Genomic DNA, 20073 nt, shown 5'->3' with positions numbered 1-20073 from the left:
TTAGCAACATCTTTGATAAATTAGTTTATAAATTCAAACTATTTTTCTTGTATGCTCTTTCCCTTTTATAGTTTACTCAGGAAGGTTTTGCTTCCCTTACGATGGTGTAGATGTACTCCAAGCTTTCTTCTATTGTCTTAGACATTGACTCATGCTTTTTGTTCATTGATTCTTCCCAATGGAAGAATTTAGAGGTTAAGCCCCAGAAACTGCTTGCTCTTGAAAATTAAGAAACCCTGCCCCAGTGACAAGCAGGGCAGCTCTGCTAATATAAAACCATAAGGAGAGGTCATGGTTAGTAAAACTGTTGTCTTGGCATCAAGAGACAACGAAGCACAAGCAAAGGTCAGAGAGGTCTGACTTCTTACCCTGCTCAATATGCTTCCTTTTATGACAGACCTATCATGGGACCTTGCTCCTCAGGGTGAACCCTTTTAATCACCAGGTACTCCCCTTGTAAGCTCTTCATTCCTCAGCAACTAGGGTTACCAGGCACCATTCAGGTCAGTTAATGGGTTATATTTGAATTTCAGTTAAGCAAAGATAAACTTAATAATCTTAATTAATAATAAATTATTGTTATTTATTATTAATTATTATAATTAATTAAACTAGAAAACACAAGGAAGAGTTATAACATGTTCCAAATATTCCATGGAATAAATTTATACTAAAAAAAAATAAAAGCTAACACTTATTGGCTATCTGGAACGCAAAGGTAACTGAACACTTTAGGTTTTTGTGTGTTGTTTCTGGAACTTTGGTCTACATCCAACATTATTTTACCCTCTAAAACCTAGTTCATTAATGATTACTGAATTAGTCCTTTTCTGTCCATCTCTAGAAGATCCATGGAGAAGTTGCTTTATTTATTCTCCACTTCAGTAGCTACCTAATTACCTCACAAACTAATTATAACAGCATTCACCATCTGTTAAAAACAAAACTTTCAGACCCAATTTTTACCATATCTTATACATTCAATTCCTCTTCTTGCTTTTAGGATAAGCCTAAACTCCTAAACTTGGCAATCTTTGCTGCCAATTTATCTTCCCAGCTTCTTTCTAAGCAGTCAGTATCTTTCATAGTTGGTAAACTCCTACAGTATGAGGAAACTTTCCTTTTTTTCTTTTTATTGGATATTTTCTTTATTTACATTTCAAATGTTATCCCCTTTTCAGATCTCCTCTCTTGAAATGCCCATCCCATCCCCCTTCCCCCTGCCTCTATGAGGGTGCTCCTTCACCCATCCATCCACTCTGCATTCAGCTCTGGCATTAGCACTGGGTCATCGAACCCGCTCAGGCCAAAGGTCCATTGCTCCCAGTGATGTCCAACAAGGCCATCCTTTGCCACGTATGTGGACAGAGCCATTGGGTCCCACCATGTGTACTGTTTGGTTGGTGGTCCAGCCTCTGGGAACTCCAGGATGTCTGGCCAGCTGACACTGTTGCTCACCCCCCACCCCCGCCATGGGACTGCAAACCTCTTCAGCTTCTTCAGTTCCTTCTCCAAATCCTCCAACTGGGACCCCAAGGTCAGTTCAATGGTTGGTTACAAGCATCCACCTCTGTATTTGTAAGGCTCTGGCAGAGCCTTTCAGAAGACAGCTGGCACCAGGAGACTTCACAGCCTTCTGTGATCAGTGGAGCAGCTGGGACAGCTGTCTTCCTGCTGCCATTTGTACCTGGGAGCCAGGAGACTCCACAACCTTTTGTGTATAGCACGCCTGGAGGTAGTGATCTCCCAGCAGGCTTTCACTTTTGAGTGCAGAGGTGAGATCTCCACCTTCTCTCTGGAGGGGACCCAGCTAGGAGCACACAGGGCCTAAGATCAGTGGAGCAGCTGAGACGGAAGTCTTCCTGCCACCATTTGCACCAGGGAGCCAGGAAATTCCACAGTCTTCTGTGCATAGCCCACCAGGAGAGCGGGATCTCCAGCAGTGCTTTCACTTTTGAGCTCAGAGGAGTAAGGACACAGGGTTAAAGGCCCATAGGAGGAACAAACTCCAGCTAGAGATAACAATACCAACTAGCACCAGATGGAGACAGGCAAGCACAAGAACCCTACCAACAGAAACCAAGGCCACATTGCAACATCAGAACCCAATTCTCCAACCACAGCAAGTCCCAGATACCCCAACACTCTGGAAAAGCAAGAGTTGGATTTAAAATCATATTTCATAATGCTGATAGAGGGCTTCAAGAAAGACTTAAGTAACTCCGTTAAAGAAATACAAGAGAACATTGGTCAACAGGTAAAAGCCCTTAAAGAGGAAACACAAAAATTGTTTAAAGAAATACAGGAGATCATGGGTCAACAGGCAGAAGTCCTTAAAGAAGAAACACAAAAATCTTTTAAAGAAATACAGGAGATCATGGGTCAACAAGCAGAAGTTGTTAAAGAAGAAACACAAAAATCCCTTAAAAAATTACAGGAAAATACAAACAATCAAGTGAAGGAACTGAAAAACAAAAACAAAAACAAAAACAAAAAACAAAAAAAAAACATCCAGGATCTAAAAGTGGAAGCAGAAACAATAAAGAAATCACAAAGTGAGACATCTCTGGAGATAGAAAACCTTGGAAAGAATTCAGGAGTCATAGATGCAAACATCAACAACAGAATACAAGAGATAGAAGAAAGAACCTCAGGTGATGAAGATGCCATACAAAACATTGACTCAACAGTCAAAGAAAATGCAAAATACATAAAGGTGGTAACCCAAAACATCCAGGAACTCCAGGACACAATGAGAACACCAAACATAAGGATTATAGGTATAGACTAGAACGAGGATTTGCATCTTAAAGGCCCAGTAAATATTCTTCCACAAAATTATAGAGGAAAACGTCCCTAACCTAGAGAAAGAGATGCCCATGAACATACAAGAAGCCTTCAGAACTCCAAACAGACTGGACCAGAACAGAAAATCCTCCCAGCCATAATCAAAACACCAAATTCACCAAACAAAGAAAGAATATTAAAAGCAGTAAGGGAAAATGGGCAAGTAACTTATAAAGGCAGACCTATCAAAATCACACCAGACATCTCACCAGAGATAATAAAAGCTAGAAGATCCTGGGTAGACCTCATGCAAATCCAGAAAACACAAATGCCAGCCCAGGCTACTATACCCAGCAAAACTCTCGATCATCATAGATGGAGAAACCAAGGTATCCCATGATAAAACCAAATTTACACAATATCTGTCCACAAATCCAGCCCTACAAAGGATAATTTATGGAAAATGCCAACACAAGGAGGGAGACTACACCCTAGAAAAAGCAAGAAAGTAACCTTTCAACAAACCCAAAAGAAGATACCCACAAAAACATAAAAATAACATCAAAAATAACTGGAAGCAATAATCACTATTCCCTAATATCTCTTAACAACAATGGACTCAACTCCCCAATAAAAAGATATACACTAACAAAAAAAAAAGAGAGAGGACAACCATATTAGGCTCCTGTCAGAAAATACTTCCCAGAATCCACAGTAGTGTTCAGTATGTTGGGTATGGAGCCCAAAGTGGAGCAGTCTCTGGATGTCCTTTCCTTCAGTCTCTGCTCCACACTTTTTCTCCATAGTTCCTCCTGTGAGTAATTTGTTCCCCCTTCTAAGAAACACTGAAGTATCCACACTTTGGTCTTCCTTGTTCTAGAACTTCATATGGTATGTGAATTGTATTTTCGGTTTCCAAACTTTGGGGGTAATATGCACTTATCAGTGAGTACATACCTTGTGTGATCTTTTGTGAATGTATTACCTCACTCAGGTTGATATTTTCAAGTTCTATCCATTTGCCTGTGATTTTCATGAAATCAATGTTTTTAATAGCTGAGTAGTATTCCATTGTGTAAATGTACCACATTTTCTTTGTTCATTACTCTGTTGAGGGACATCTGGGTTGTTTCCAGCTTCTGGCTATTATATATATGGCTGCTATTAACATAGTGGGGACATGTTGGAGCATCTTCTGGATATATGCCCAGAAATGGTATATCTGTGTACTCAGGTAGTACTATGTCCAATTTTCTGAGGAACCACCAGAGTGATTTCCAGAGTGTTTATACCAGTTTTCAATCCCACCAGCAACGGAGTGTTCTTTTTCTCCATATCCAAGCCAGCATCTGCTGTCACCTGAGTTTTTGATCTTAACCGTTGTGACTGATGTAAGATGAAATCTCAGGGTTGTTTTGGTTTGTGTTTCCCTGATGACTAAGGGTGTTGAACATTTCTTTAGGTGCTTCTTGAGCATTCATGTTTCCTCAGTTGAGAATTCTTTGTTTATCTTTGTACCCCATTTTTACTATTTTATTGTCTGGAGTCTAGTTTCTTGAGTTCTTCATATATACTGGATATTAGCCCTCTATCAGATGTAGGATTGGTAAACATGGGAGATTTTAATGACTGCATCTATGTCTTTGTTGAGTATGGGACTGATTAAATGGTTTATCTGATTCAACATTACTATTTGGTATCTGTCTAGAAAATTATCCATTTCAATCAGATTTTGCGGTTTGGTTGAGTCTAGGTATAGTCTTATCTGATGATGTTATTAATGTCCTTGATATTTGTTGCTATATCTCCCGTTTTGTGGGAAGCCGTCCTGAGCTATTCAGATTTAATGCTTACTCACGGCCCTAAGGTGGTGGCTGCTAAAATATGAGGACAATTAACTAGAGCCTTCCCCATGAGCTGTTGGTGCGAGAAGATTGTGAGAATACCACAAGATGTTCCTGCCCTAACCGTGGAATGTTCCTGCCAGCATTAATTCCGGGTGTTCCCACAGGATGACCTCTTCGCTTCCTGCTTTGATCGCTAGGGGTGTCTCTGCCCTTCCCTCCTTTGTTCTTGTGTGAACATTATTCTCTCCCACATTAAATGAGACCTTGACACAACCCAGACTGACTCCATCTTTCTTAGTGTGCTTGGCCTCCTTTCTCTCTTCCCCCCATTTTTGACCCTCAGGTAGTGCCTTTTTGGGACCCTGGAATAACTGGACCTGCTAGATGGGTCACCTTTTCATTTCTGAGTTTTTTAATTTGGATACTGTCTCTGGGCCCTCTGGTTAGTCTGGATAAGGCTTTATCTAGCTTGTTGATTTTCTCAAAGAACCAGCTCCTGGTTTGTCTTTGTATAGTTCGTTTTGTTTCTGCTTGGTTGATTTCAGTGCTAAGTTTGATTATCTCCAGCCATCTACTCTTCTTAGATGTGTTTGCTTCTTTTTTTCTAGAGCTTTCAGATGTGCTGTCAAGCTGCTAGAATATGCTCTCTCCAGTTTCTCATTAGAGGCACTCAGAGCTATGAGTTTTCCTTGTAGCATTATTTTCGTTGTGTCCCATAAGTTTGGCTATATTGTGCCTTCATTTTCATTAAATTCTAAAATATTTTTAGTTTCTTTGTTTCTGTCTTTACCAAGTTATCATTGGGTAGGGTTTTGTTCAGCTTCCAGGAGTATGTGGGCTTTCTGCGATTGTTGTTATTATTGAAGACTAGCCTTAGTCTGTGGTGATCTGATAGGAAAAATGGGATTATTTCAATCTTCTCATATCTGTTAAATCCATTTGGTCTTTAACTTCTGTTAGTTTCACTGTGTCTCTGTTGAATTTCTGTTTCTATGATCTGTCCATTGTTGATAGAAGGGTGTTGAAAACTCCTATTATTGTATGAGGTGCAATGAGTTTTTAGAAAATTTTCTTTTATGAATGTGGGTGCCCTTATATTTGGAGCAAAGATGTTCAGAATTGAGATTTCTTTTTGGTCGGTTTTTCTTTTGATAAGTATGAATGAAGTATCCTTCCTTAAATTTTTTTGATAACTTTTCGTTGAAATTGAATTTTATTCAATATTTGAATGGCTACTCCAGCTTGATTTTTGTGACCATTTCTTGGAAAATTGTTTTCTAGCCCTTAACTCTGAGGTACTGTCTGTCTTTGACACTGAGGTGAGTTTCCTGTACGTAGCAAAGTGTTAAGTCCTGTTTATGTATCCAGTCTGTTAATCTATGTGTTTTCATTGTGAAATTGAGTCTATTGATGTTAAGATATATTAAGGAATAGTGATTGTTGCTTCCTGTTATTTTTGTTGTTAGAGGTAGAATTATGTTTGTGTGGCTATCTTCTTTTGGATTTGTTGAAAGAAGATTAATTCTTGCTTTTTTTCGAGGGTGTAGTTTCCCTCCTTGTTTTGGAGTTTTCCATTTATTATCCTTTGTAGTGCTGGATTTGTGGAAGGATATTTTGTAAAATTGTGATGGAATATCTTGAATTCTGCATCTATGTTAATTGAGAGTTTTGCTGGGTATAGTAGCCTGAGCTGAAATTCATGTTCTCTTAGGGTCTGTATGAGATCTGCCCAAGATCTTCTAGCTTTCATTGTCTCCATTGAGAAGTCTGATGTAATTCTGATAGGTCTGCCTTAATATGTTACTTGAGCTTTTTTTTACCTTACTGCTTTTAATATTCTTTCTTCATTTTGTGCTTTTGATATTTTGACTATTATTTGATTAGAGGAATTTCTTTTCTGGTCTAATATATTTGAAGATCTGTGGGTGTCTTGTGTATTTCTGGGCATCTCCTTTTTTAGGTTAGGGAAACTTTCTTCTATAATTTTGTTGAAGATATTTACTGGCCATTAAAATTTGGTATCTTAGGTTTGGTCTTCTCATTGTGTCCTTGATTTCCTGGATGTTTTTGGTTAGGATCTTTTTGAATTCTTCGTTTTCTTTGACACTTCTCTCAATGTTTTCTCTGGCATCTTCTGCACCTGAGAATCTCTCTTCTATATCTTGTATTCTGTTGGTGACACTTGAATCTATGACTCCTTATCTCTTTCCTAGGTTTTCTATCTCCAGAATTGTCCTCCTTTGTTGTTTTCTTACTGATTCTATTATCATTTTAAGATCATGGATGGCTTTGTTCAATTTCTTCACCTGTTTGGTGGTGTTTTCCTGTAATCCTTTAAGGCATTTTTGTGTTTCTTCCTTAAAGGCTTCTACCTGTTTACCTGTGTTCACCTCTGTTTCTTTGAGGGAGTTATTTATGTCCTTCTCAAAGTCCTCTATCATCATGAGATGCAATTTTAAATTATAGTCTTGCTTTTCTGATGTGATGGGGTATCCAGGGTTTGCTATGGTGAGAGAACTGGGTTCTGATGATGCCAAGTAGCCTTGGTTTCTGTTGCTTATATTCATGCCCTTGCCTCTTGCCATATGGTTATCTCTGGTGTTAACTGGTCTTGATGTCTCTGACTGTGGCTTCTCCCTCCAGAGCTGTGGAACATGGTCAGCTCTGGGGTCCAGATAGAACCTGGAGGGATCTTGTCCTCAGTTGTTCAATGATTCCTATGTCCTGATAGCTCTGGGTAGGTCCCTCTTTGGCTAGTAAGTTGAGCAGAAGTTGTGGTTTTACTTGTGCTCACAGGACTGTCAACACTCCTGGAAGACCAGCTCTCTCCTGGCAGTATTTGGCTACAGAGAGCTGTAGCACAGGATCATCTCTGGTCACTGTGGCATAGGATCAGCTCCAGGCGAAGATGGAAGCAAGAAGAATCCTCTCCCAGGCTGCTCCTCATTTCCTGTGTCCTTAGGGCTCTGGACAGGACCCCCAGAGCAGAAGTGGTGGTTTTCCCTGTGCTCACAGTTATGTCAGTACTCCTGGGGCCCCAGCGCTTTCCCAGTGGTATTTGAGTATGGACAGCTGTAGCACAGGATCAGCCCTGGGTGCGGTCAGTACATATTTCTAACAGGCCTCTTCATAATTATCACCAATACTCCTCAAATTATTCCACAAAAAGAAATAAAAAGAGCATTACTTTAATCTTTTTATAAACTCTCTATTTCCCTGATACTTAAACCACAAAAAGTCATAACAAAGGAAATTAATTTGAGGACAACTGTCTGTAAAAATAATATAAACATCCTCTATAAAATGCTTACAGACTGAATTTAAGAACATCCTCAAAAAAGACCATCCAGCTTTGCTTCACTCCAGAGATGCAGGGATTCTTCACTCTATCTAATGTGAAAATGTTATTCATCCTATACACTGACTGAAAGTCAAAAACTACATGATTATCTAATTAAATGCAGAATATGAGAGAGACAGAGAATGCAGAATGAGAGAGACAGAGAGACAGAGAGACAGAGAGACAGAGAGACAGAGAGAGAGACTTCAAAAACTGAAGCTCAATGACTGAAAAATGTATGGCATAAATGTGGTGTCATGTGAGAATTATGAGTGCTTGTGAATGCATTCCAAGATAACAAGGTGTTTCTTCAAAATGAGTTTTTGTATTTCTCCCATTTGTAGAAGATAAGAATGAGTTTACTTCAGATTATTCATTATTGTTTGCTGTTGTCATCAATTAAAGGTTTAAATTATCCTGTATATACCTCTATGGGACAACATGTTTCTGCCTCATGCAGCTTTTTCTTGTGATTGTATATGCCTGGAATTTATACAAATGTTTTTCATGTGACCTACTTTCTCAGAGTATAAATTGTATGAGCTGTGAATAAACTTGGCTATTGCATAAGAAATATTAACTCATTTATCAGCTCTTTTCTCCCAGGTACCAACAACTCTAGCAAGGTGACAGGTCCCATGCCCAGTAGTAGATGGTCCATGAAACATGGACTTATTGGTATATTTGGAGAATTTCTGTCTCATAACACTTTGTTAGGGCATATTGATTTGTCTTAGCTTTTGCATGGGTATTAGAGTTTACATTTGTATACTTTGTGGTGTGTATATGTGTGTGAGTGTGTGTATGTTTCTTTTTTATTATTTCATTATATTTTTTTGCCTACTTCCCTTCTTAAAAGTGAAAGGCAATGGAGAATGGAAATGTGTGGATATAGATGTGAGGAGGAGTTGAGAAGATTTGGGGGATGCAAAGAATGATCAGATTATATTGTGTAAAATATTTTATTTTTAGTAAAAATTATATGTTATAATAGGAAGAAGTGCTGATGGAAAATGTATGGGGAGTAGGAAGAAAGCAGTGACTGTTCTTTCAAAGCAATGCCTATTCCTCCAGAGGACCTGGATTTGATTTTTCGCATCTGTATGACAGGTCATAATTTTCTGCAAGTCCAGCTTCAGTAGAACTGAAACTGTCTTCCTGGCCCTGTGGACACCAGGGAGTCCCATGGTGAGCAAAACAATTTTACACAGTAAATAAAAATAGAACTTAAAAAGATAACATTTTCCATTATCTATTTTCCCAATGTGTTCAACAAACAGTGTCTTCATGATTTTGTGTGTGTGTTTCACTCTCTCTTTCTCTCTCTACCTCTGTGTGTGTGTGTTTGTGTGTATGTGTGTGTGTGTGAAAAAGTTTGAGAGAGAAAGAGAGAGAGAGGAAGAGAGAGAGAGAGACACACAGACAGACAGACACAGAGACACAGAAGGCAGAGAGAGACAGAGACCAAGACAGAGATCACAGATGCCTATGCATGCAGAGGTCAGATAGTTATGTCAAGTGTCTTCTTCTCTCACTACTCACTTTGTTTCATGAGACGTGGCATCTCTAGAGCTCTCCATTTCTGCTTAATGACAAGGAAACCTAGAATCTGCCTGTTATCCTTGCAGAACTAGTATTACATGTGTTCTCACCTAGTCATAGCCTTTACATATGTGCTGGGAACCTGAAAATAGGTCCCAATATTTGTGAAACAAGTCCTCTATGGATTGTTCCACCCACTAAGCCTCTAATAGTTCTTTATTAATGTGATTTTGTCAAATAGAACTGATATGTATGCTAAGGCTTATTGACACATCAAAGGAAATATTTTTGTGAGTCAAAAGAAAGAAATACTGTCTTTGTTTTTGGCATAAAGGATTATTTATAAATCCCCTCTTCACTTTGAGCAATGTCATGAATTACACTTCCAACATACTTTTAGTTATCTAGACAGAAAATCAACCCACTTCAGACTTCCATTCACCAGCTTTTTTCATAGCTAAGAACATCATTCTTTTTTGTTGTTTTGTTTTGCTTTGTTTTTGTTTGTATATCTTGATCTTCAACTTATGACTGATTTATTGTCTATTTTACTTATGATAATTTTTCTATATCTTGTCAATTTATTTTCAAATTTGAAATTATATTTGTCCATTTGTGTGGAAAGGGCAAGGCATCCATTTGAGGTTAGAGGAATCTTGAGGTTGAGTGTTCTCCATTTCACAATATGGGTTCTACATATCAAACTCCGGCCATGAGCCTCAGAAGGAAGTGCCTTTCTCACTAAGTCATCTCATCAGCTTTATGTCTTCCAATATTTAAACATTAAGCCAAGGCAGTATTGTAATTCTTAGATATGTTTCTAACTACTTTCAATGTCATTAACATAGCCTCTTGTTCTAAACAACAAAATCGTGCATGGTCATAAAATGATATGTATATCCCATCCTTTATCCAGAAAAAAAATTGGAAACAAATATGGGTCTACTTAACATGTCCACATAGGTGGTACAAGTTTCCCTCAAGGAATTATTTGTAGCATTGTCTCTCATCCCTCAAATTCTTCTGTTAATGTAAATATACTCCTCTTCTTAATGATTGACATGCACATGGAAAAATATCACTGTAGCATTTATTTCTGTTTTCTTACTCTAATTAAGACATACTGACTCCTTGATTATGTATCCTTAGATTACTATCTAAGTCCTGTCTTATAGTTCTCATTAATCACTCTTATTCCTTAAATGATTTTATGCAGTAGCCATCCTATTTCAACTGTTTCCTCAAAGTTGTTTCATTATGCAGTAACTGCTGCATATCACAGAGTGCTCTGTGTGTGTGTGTGTGTGTGTGTGTGATGTATTACAATCTGAAGAATACTCAGCTGCTTGCTACAGCCTCTGTCTGCCAAACCAGAATGTAAGATCTATTTTTATTGTTCCTTTTATGGTCTTCCTTGCTACTATATTATATATTTCTCCTCTGAAACAGAGATAAGCACTTAATAAATTTCTTTAATTGAAAATAATAATAAACATAGTCAATATTAAATATGCAGATAATCACCTGGTATTTTATGCAACCCCTTCAAATAAAAGGTCATGTGGAATTAATTTATCAAATGGTAAATGCAAATTAACAAGTTTTCAAAACGATGAAGCAAAATTCTCCTTGTAACACTTGTGTGAAAGAGACAGCTCTAGCTTGTACTTTCTTGTATATTTTATTTCATAGCATAGTACAATTTTTAGACTGAAGTAAACAGATACTAATAATATATTTTCTATTTTCAGTTTATGACTTTTTTAAATAATAAAATAATTTTATAAAATAAAACAAATAATCCAATTTAAAAACAGATTACAAAATTAAGCAGAGTTCCCAGAGAATGGAATACAATTGGCTGAGAAACAATTTTTAAAAGTTCAACATCCTTTCTGTCATCTAACCCCAGTCAGAATAGCTGAGATTAATATACAAAGTGACATCAGATGCTGTCATGTGAGGGTATGTGGGGGGAAAGGGGAACACTTCTCCATTGATGTTGGAGAAGGAACTTATGGGGCCATTTTGGTGCTTACATGTGGGAGGTAGAGGCAGCCAGATCTCTAAGTTTTAGGCCAGCTTGGTCTACAGAGTAAGTCCCAGGACAGCCAGAGATACACAGAGAAACTTTGTCTCACAGAAAACAAACAAAACAAAACAACAATGCAATTACCTTTGTGGGTTAGGATTCCATTTTCTGCTTCAAATGTGTTAGAATGAATCAAAGATTCATTTCCATTTCATGGTGTATTTGTTACTTTATGGTGAAACTGCCAAGATCTCCATCCACTCCATCCCCCACCCCTTAGCCTCCTTATCCTTCCTAAAGTGAGGAGACTGAATAATACTTTAATTTAAACTTACTTTTGGTGAATATACATAATAGGAACTGTTGAGCTCTGCTCTGCTAGCCTCAGGCTACCTGGTAGCAAGTATTAACTATTGCTTCCATTACTGTATCAATTCCTTTCCATCCCCAGGAAAAGACCATGGGTGTGGAGGCTGCTGGGAAGGTATTTTCTTTGAAGCTGAAACAGCAAGCTAAGCCCATTATTTTGTCAGGACTCAGACATTATTTCTAAGTGAAATAATTATTCTCGGTAACTGAAATTTTTAATGCAATTAACTGTAGCTTCTGTTAACAGTTTTATTACAGGAAAAGCACAATGAAACAAACTTTTCTGCTGCAAACTGTGTTACCATCTCACTAGATATGTTATACACATTTTCATACTCATTCTTATTTTTAACATCCCTCCTAAAAAATTAAATCATTTCAAAAAACTGATGCATGGCTTCAAAAACACTTTAGAATAAAATACTAATTTCTTTGAATTATATTAATTTAAAAGACTGCAATCTACTCACAAACTAATGTTGGAGCTTACCATTATGAACATTACTGCATATTTAGGAATCTTCTTTGGTGTTGATGTATATTTAATATGATTTAGGTCATGTAAGTTTTAAAATAATTGAAAATTGTTTTATGGCTTCCTTCTAGTTGCTTTTGGAGGACATCTTTTTAGGTTCTCAGTAACTGCATGATATAGAACATGGGAAATTCCATAATCATCAGTAATTTACAAACCCAAATTAATATCAATTTTAGAAAAGGGAAACATTCCATATAAATATATAATTCTATCACTTATATAGAAGTTCTAGAGATGAATTTTGTATTTTCCACTCAGTGACAGCTTGTTTCAGTTCTTGGAGAAAGCTTTCTAAAATATATTCATCACACACTTTATATTTGTAGGAATTCATGAAGAAAAAAATGATGTTCTTGAACCATCACTTTCAGTGAGTTCTGACATGAGATGTTGTACAAACTAGACCATGTACCAAACCATAGTCAGGCCAACGCGAGTGTGTTCCTACCTCTGACAGAGAGCTTGGATCTGAATTTGGAGATAGAATTAGTGTCTATATAAATTCCCGAAAGAATTGCCTTCAAATTGCATAGGATGCTTCCCTAAAGCATAGTTTTATGAAAGATGAATCAGAATTCACATAGTCTGAACAAAAAGGTCATTTATCACAGTGAAAATTGTTCGAAATTGTTCTAAGTTTATAGATAATTTGCTGCTTCTTACAGAATCTATCACAAATGTGTATTTTACATGTTTAAACTGTTTACCTCAAGCTAGAAACTAGAATTAATGCTATTGTTTCAGCTTCCCTGGTCGTGGATTACAGGCAAGAGCCAGCCTGTCTGTCTCCCTCTCTCTATCTGATGGTTAATGTTTAGAAAGCCCACCGATGACAGCTGTTTTTACATAATCATGTAGAAATCTCACAGGAAGGAAAGGGAGTCATTTATCATTCTCTTCCATTTCAATTTAATCTTTATACTGATTTTTTCACTGCTTTTGCTTTCCAAAGTAATGATATTAAGCCACAAAGTAGTCAGCTTGCCTCCTTCCCTGACAGGAGGTTATAGTATTGGATTTTTTGTTTTGTGTTTTGTTTTGTTTTGTTTTGTTAATTAAGAGTTGCTATTGCAGTGTGATTTTATGACCAATGCAAGGGGCTATTCAGCAATTACTATGTAGTACTTTGAGGTCAATGAGGTCAGCCTTAGAGAAGAACTAAAGATAATCCTCGTATTATCCATTGTCCACTTTTTGGTCCAGGTTTAACTGTACTTCATTGTACCCCACAGCCACTCTAAAGACACTACGCACCTTAATCACAGAAATCTGAAGATCAAAGTGAATTTTATAATCGGTGAGTCCAAAGCAAGTATACTTTCTATAACAGAAAAATAGAAAATTTCAAGTAAAACCCACCAAGGATTTGGTCAGCAATGGCAACCAGGCCACCAATAAATAAATAAATAAATAAATAAATAAATAAATAAATAAATAAATAAATAACAAAACAAACCTAGAAGGACGATGCTGCTTTGTTTTCCTTACAGCTACGGTGATTTGCTCTTGGAAGGCAAGACTAGGTGTTCATAACCAGCTGAGCTGTCAGTACAATCAGAACAACAGCTGTCATGCTGAAATACTCTCACACCTTATTTCTAATAAAAATTCATATCCCCGGGCTCACAGAAAGAAGGCACATTTCAAACAAGACTTCTCCTTTTGTTCGTTGCTCATTAACGCATAACGCAAAACTGCCTGCTGGACTGTGAAAAAAATGGCAAAGTCCAAAATGTTAAGTTTGGGTGCTCAGAAATCATTTAAGAAGCTGGGGATGTACATTACTGAAAGTTTTGGAATTTTATATTCTTTAAGAAATACTGAAATATTGTAAGAATACGTTTTTGTTTTAATCCCAGGTATGGAGATAAGGGGCTGATTGGGACCCAGGAACAGCTGCCTATAATTTGCCTCATGCTCTAGCAAAGACATGATTTTGGCAGTTGTAGATAGTTACAGCAATTGTGTGACATTTGAAATTCTGAAGACTTTCCAGAGGATATCTAAATGCTAGGGCCCCAAGAGTCAGGTTGAGTTGTTGGTTGTTGGTTGTTGTTTTTTTTTTTGTTGTTGTTGTTGGTCACAGCTTGTTAAGCAGGTTTTCACAAAGAAACATCAATAAGAAGAAATTATATATTCTGACAGCAAAGATAAAATTTAGACAAAGGAAATTGATCCCTCTAATCAGCAATAAGTAGTCTAATGGTAGTATAATGTTGTCCCCTTTCCAACCCTTGACTTTATACAGGGATCTCTTTACTTTCCTCTTCCCAATTATCTAACTTTAAGGGGTTGAAATATTGATGGATAGAGAAGGCATTCATACTACCTCCAGGTATAATTATTGTGCCAGTTAAAGTTTTCAGTGGGCAAATGCACCCAGTTATTCTATTATTCTTGAGGTTATCTAACAAAATGTGACAGGAATCATGGCAAATGTAATTACTATTATTATAATTATGGTTGCCTGAAGATTATAAAATGGTATTTCTTATTATGTTGTAAGTATGCACATTTAGAAACAGTCAGCTCTACAAAGTAAATATGTCTGCAAAGATTTCAAAACCTTAAAAATATAATATGAACAAATAAATGTAGGCAGGCATACCCACAGCTCATGCTTGCTCTTAGAGAGTCACCTTAGTCATATTTGTCTCCCTATGACATGGTCAGCCCATTCAGATATCAAGGTCATTACAAAGGCATTTGTGGTGACAAGGGAAAACAGAGGTAAGCAACACTAACTGTCCAGCTCCTTAGTTAGGTCCCATAGATTCCATGTTTTCTGTGGAAGAAACAATCACAGGAAAAGAATCACTAAAATAATCAGGTAAAAGAATGTAAGCTCTCAGAGAGTTACCCATCAAGTTTGGTTGCATCAAGTTCATTGTTAGATGGAACTTTATAGTAACTACATTCTCTTGGCAGAAGAAAACTAACCATCATGTGATTCATATTCACTACGAAAAATCTTAAAACTTTTGAGATATTTAAAATGAATACCTCAGATATATTAAAATGTTCTTAATTGTGAATAAAATTCGAACCTATCTTTTAAAAGCAGATCTTACTATTTACAGTCAATAATTGAAAGCTAATTGCTGTCACTGCTAAATTCAATTTTTTTTGTTTTTAAAAGCTATCAGCCAACCTTCTTCAAAAATTATTTAAAGCTGTACACGGAGTTCAGGGAAGGAATTAGGAGGTCCAGCAAAAAAACAAAAAACAAAAAACAAAAAAAAACCAATATCTCAAGCTAAAAATTTTGATGATCAAATGCAAAATGTGAAAATTCAAATTGTCTATGATAATAAAAATCTATAATCATCACGCCTACATAGTAATTATATTACATTTTAGATATTTTAATAATCTTGATCCTGTACTATATGAAGAGAAAAATAGAATTACATGAATATAATTATGCTTAGTGTGTTCTTCAAACCTATACTTTCTGTTCCTTGTTATGTGATAAGCATGTGAGTCTATCAGGAGTAAACTCAACACCAAAATTTCACATGTACTTTAAGACTTTAAAATATATATAAGACTTTAAAATATATATAAGACTTTAAAATATATAAAGACTTTAAAATATATTAATATTATTATATATTAGCGCACTTGCCCATAGAGTAATTTAGAAATAGTAATTTCTGCACACCAAATCAATCACTCAGCTTAAATTTAAAGACATAATGTATGCAAAAATACTGGTTGAATTTAGTAATAAATATGATATAAACCAATTCTCATATAGATATGTTTGCAAATGACAAAAGAAGACATTGAAATGTCTATCAATTATAATGACACTTCGCTTTAACAAGAAGTTTGAAATACCTGACTAATGTGTCCTACAGATGAAGAGCCTTTTCATAAGTACTTTCAAGTTAGGCTTTAAAAACCTGATTGATGCCAATAGGCAGTCAGGTGGTTAACTCCAGGAATAAGAGCTATTTATTCAGAATATGAACGTGATGTATTATGAGTCAGGAATTCCAAGAAATCAGTGTAATGGCTTAAGGAGGAAAAAAAGAGTCCTATTTTAGACATTAGCAATATAGAACTTTCCATTCTAATTTATGCAATTTATCTAGTAATGTTTAATTTTTCAAATTTATTAAAAAAATTGCCTTCAGGAATGATTAATGTATGAAATTACTAAAAAAGACACCTGTTCATGGACATGTTTGCTTCAGGATTTCCTCTGCAACATTCCCTTCCCTTCTCACTTCATCAATGTATGCCCAAAAAATTAGTTTACTGTACACTGAGTAAATTATGAATTATGAGACACAAGAGAAATTTCTAGTACCTAAAAAAATATACAAGTAAATAAAAAATGCCAAAATAATATAATCATGGAAAACAGGACAAATCAGAGAAACATTCAGAAATGGTTTTGCTCCATACCGTCTGCGATGAATTGCAGTATGAGTTATAAAAATGGTAGCCATTCCTAGCTGGCAAACCTAATTGCCCAAACTCTTCTGAATTTATGGGTAAACATGTGACACAATGCTAGGGAACTCAGTCTAAAGGAAGGTTTCTGGTAAATCATTTGACTTCAGAATTAAGACAGTGGCAGACAAGAGGACTTGGTATTCCTCTGTTGTCTCACGTACTCTCCCTTGCTAAGACAGGAAAAACAAGGCTTGGACAGTATGTTCTCAGTCCCCTCAATGAGATCCTCACTGATAGCCAGGCAGTGGTGGCTCACGCCTTTAATCCCAGCACTTGGGAAGCAGAGGCAGGTGGATTTCTAAGTTCGAGGTTAGCCTGGTCTATAGAGTGAGTTCCAGGACATCCAGGGATACACAGAGAAACCCTGTCTCCAGTCAGAGAGAGAGAGAGAGAGAGAGAGAGAGAGAGAGAGAGAGAGAGAGAGAGAGAAATCCTCACTGACCTAATGCTGCTTGTGTGCATTTACCACTACAACCCAAAGCCTTGATTTTAAAGTTAAGCTTTTTCTTCAACTTTGCAATCTGGAGTTTGAAGAAGAGCTTCAGTGGAAAATTAACAAACAAGTCTTAGATGAAGGTTCTTCTCATTACAGTTCTTGGAACTTGGGTTTGTGATGTGATGCATCTTGAATATGTTGTATGTGTTTGTGTTTGTGTGTGTGTTTTTGTGTGTGTTCATGTGGAGGGGATTACAGATAGACACTAAAAATACCTAGTGTTTGGATTGTTGAAAGATTTGTTTGTAATTCTCTGAACTTGGGTTAGTCTGACATAAAGCACATTATTTTATTTTCATAACTCAACTGTGCAGGAAAGAACTGTTGAATCAAATGCTTTGAATTTAACTTTTTATTAAATATACTTGACAAATATGACTTCAAATCGACTTAATCTCAATTATGTGAAGGTACAGAACAAATTTGACACATTTCTTTGTGTAAAGAGATAATTTTTGGTATGGTTATAACCTGAGTTATAGTAATCATAATGTCTGACAATAGCCACAGGTATTCTGGGTATTATTAAGAGAAGTTTATGAGTACAGTTTCTCATTATGGTTATTAGATAGATTTATTAGCCTTCTTTCAGAAATTAAATATGTAATTATTTTTCTATATTTATATTGACACTGCATTCTAAATTACTACTTAATTTTCCCAGAACCCCAAGGAAGGGTAAAGTTTGGAAGTAGAATTGTTAGATGTAGCAAACATTTTGATTTATATGCTTCTTGAGACATAGCTTCATCTAACAAACATTCATTATGTGGCTAATGATAATTTTAAATTTCTGGTCCTTTTGCCTCTGCATGCTGAGTTGTGTGAATACAGAACTGTTTCACCACACAGTTATAGTGTCACCTGCAGCACAAATCTAAGTACTGTAGTAACTAAGGTCCATGTTCAGTTTGAGGTCCAAAATATTTTACTCTAAAAATAGATAATATCATTATAAGAGAGGTTAAAGAAATAACTTCCTCTCAATGATGACACTTTTGCTTATCAAATCTTAAAAAAAAATTCTGTCAACTTGCTCTCAGATATTGATAAGACTATAGAATAATCATGATGACCATATCAATGATTGTTCATGTCCTGTGTATGTTGCTTAGAATAGAAAATTCAGGAAAGTCCTAGCTAAATTCAGTCTACTACAAGCATAATAATAAGGAATTTTTATGAATAGGATAGACAGAAAGTGTGGCTAAGTTCTTGCATTAGGAGATGGATATAGATTCAGATTGCATTAAACTATATTCACCAGATGCAGTCATATTTATTAATACCTACTACTTGAACTTGCTGTGAATACAGTCATGTGGGGAAGTGTGTGTGTAACTCGATGTTCATTCATTTACACAGAAACATGTATACTAACAAGCCTGTGGATAGGCATAACATTCCCAGGGCAGTTTTAAAAACACCTGGCCTACACAAAGTTTATCTCATCCTATAACATCAAAAAATGGAGCTTTTCAGAGAAATATAATATTTTTGCAATCTTAAGGAAAAAATAGATCCAGAAAGATTCATTATTGAGAGAATATAAAAACATTCACAAAGATATTTGGCATTTCCTGCCAGGCATGGCGGCGCGCACCTGTAATCTCAGCACTCCGGGAGGCAGAGGCAGGCAGATTTCTGAGTTCGAGGCCAGCCTGGCCTACAGAGTGAGTTCCAGGACAGCCAGGGCTATACAGAGAAACCCTGTCTTGAAAAAAACAAATCCAAAAAAAAAAAGAAGAATAAGAGGAGGAGAAGGAGGAGGAGGAGGAGGAGGAGGAGGCGGAGGAGGAGGAGGAGGAGGAGGAGGAGGAGGAAAAAGAAGAAGAAGAAGAAGAAGAAGAAGAAGAAGAAGAAGAAGAAGAAGAAGAAGAAGAAGAAGAAGAAGAAGAGGAAGAGGAAGAGGAAGAGGAAGAGGAAGAGGAAGAGGAAGAGGAAGAGGAAGAGGAAGAAGAGGAAGAAGAGGAAGAAGAAGAAGAAGAAGAAGAAGAAGAAGAAGAAGAAGAAGAAGAAGAAGAAGAAGAAGAAGAAGAAGAAGAAGAAGAAGAAGAAGAAAAGATATTTGGCATTTCCTTTAACTACAGTAGACACTTCTATATGAAATGAGACTCCAAAATCAGAAACACCATCAAGCAAACATACAATAAGCAAACACGTGACAGAAACATGAAACACTAATGTAAGAACCCAAAGAATATAACAATACATTAGTAACTTAAAACTACAATGGAATCTGTCAAATAAGCCAGTTACTTTAAGAAAAACAGAATTCAACATATAAATATCAAAGCCAGCATTTTCCAAGCAAAGTACTATTGGCTAATACCATCATAAATAAAATACAGCATATATCTTTATAATATTGTAAATCAGGCAATTCCTTTACCACGTGACAAGTTAGCACACATCATTTAAGTCAATGATGTAATTATGGAGATTTAGATTACAATATTTTATGCAATAACTTGACAGTTCTTATGGAAAAAGTTTAAGTAGCAAATTATTATAAAGTAGAACTATAGCCAGAAGGTGGAAACAACCAAGATATTCTACAATGGAAGAATGGATACAGAAAACGTGGTTCATTTACACAATGAAACACTACTCGGCTACTAAGAATGAGGACATCATTAGTTTTGCAGGCAAATG

This window comes from Apodemus sylvaticus, chromosome 9 (genome assembly GCF_947179515.1).
Source record: "Apodemus sylvaticus chromosome 9, mApoSyl1.1, whole genome shotgun sequence".
In the NCBI taxonomy this organism is placed as follows: domain Eukaryota; kingdom Metazoa; phylum Chordata; class Mammalia; order Rodentia; family Muridae; genus Apodemus; species Apodemus sylvaticus.
The sequence above is the reverse complement of the archived record's forward strand: the minus strand, read 5'-3'. Positions refer to the sequence as shown.